General features: G+C 39.0%; 1 pseudogene; it reads right to left on the bottom strand.

The window, feature by feature from the left end:
- Positions 1-204: 204 nt before the first annotated feature.
- LOC143587084 (transcription factor bHLH148 pseudogene) lies at positions 205-669 on the bottom strand (annotated as a pseudogene).
- Between the last annotated feature and the right edge of the window lie 830 nt (positions 670-1,499).

Raw genomic sequence — 1,499 nt, 5'->3', positions numbered from 1 at the left:
CAGTTGAGGTCAGGCAAGAAATATATTCTGAATCCTTTACTCATTTTCACATCTCCTATCTTCTCCTGCAATATCTTATTCTCACACCGGAGGGTTACCCCAAAGAGGACCCCTCTGTCCCTTTCTGAGGGGTAAGCTCACGGTGCTGTTCGTTTTGTAGGTGGAAGAACTCGTATCCGGAAAACCATCGGTGATATAGCACACTCACACCCGAGAACGTTGATCGAATACAAGTAAGTCGATACACGTTTCTTCAACTTGCATGCTAAGTGCGGAAACATAATCCGCCACTTCTTCCAGTACAACCAGCAACGACTGTTTTTGGCAGTCGGGTATTAACCGCCTGAGATCACGTGCTTTCCTTTCCACAGTCGGTAACTTCTTCAGACGGATGTTACGGTTTGTTGTTGCGGACAGTACCCTTCTTTGCTTCATAGATTTATAGTTGAGTTTATTTGTGAGGATCGCACGGCTCCAACGAGTCCGTCCTTCAGCCGTTATTGCGAGAACACGATTAGCTACTTCGTGAACTGCACGTCCACTACTGGAGTCGCCTGGGCCTAGACGGACGTATCGCAGAGCTTGCAACAGCTTTGATTTGTAGACTTGTTCTCGAGTTTTTGATCTCCAGGACTTAATCTCCTTCTTATTATCCCATCGCCTTTGCATTTTACTCTTGTTGGTTTGTTTCAAGGAATTGTGATGTCTGTAGGAATTGTCCGTTATCGGATTTGATACCGCCGTTGATGACATCATTGCCTGAGAATGGATAAATAAAAGAGTTTTGTTTTGTTTGAGAGAAGGTGAGGATGGGTTGGTGGGATATAAAGAGGAGGGTGTGTGACTGTGTGTTATATAAGGGGTGAATTCGATTATATGCAATAGCTAGGGTTGGTTCATGTGCACCAAAAAATATTATTAACCGGGTTTGAGTCGGGTGCATGGCAGGTAAGACAAGGGATGGCAATGGAAACCAAATTTGATGGAAAACCAGAAACCCAACATAATAACTGGGATACACTCGGGATTAGTTTAAAAATTTTGCATGGGTTTGAGATGAGTTCGGAATATGTAATATACCCGATTATCCGATAGCATTGACTCATTTATCTGATTATATACTTGATGTACCCGGCACAACTTTTAAATATATGTGTGTACGTATGTGTATGTGTGTGTATTAAGATTAGAATAAGAAATTAATATTTTCTAAGAAGTGATTAAGACTATTGGATTACATAAAACATATAGGGGTAGGATGGTCAAGATTAATTTTTTTTTAATTTTGGAAATAATTTCTTTTGTAAATAGAGATTCATATTTTTTTTGTCAATTATTATGAAAATTATTTTCTCTCTCTTAGATCATCACAACCATATATGATTTTTCAAATCAAAAAAAAAAAAAAAAAAGCCTAACCTCAACTTTCTTTCAATTTTGTTAGCATCTACAACCATCCACCATCTTCATTTTACTAGTCTTTACCATCCAGATTGAGT

Source organism: Bidens hawaiensis, unplaced genomic scaffold (genome assembly GCF_021521415.1).
Source record: "Bidens hawaiensis isolate Kalapana, Puna unplaced genomic scaffold, B.hawaiensis_p1.1 tig00035128_1, whole genome shotgun sequence".
NCBI classification, from domain to species: Eukaryota; Viridiplantae; Streptophyta; class Magnoliopsida; order Asterales; family Asteraceae; genus Bidens; species Bidens hawaiensis.
The sequence above is the reverse complement of the archived record's forward strand: the minus strand, read 5'-3'. Positions and strand labels throughout refer to the sequence as shown.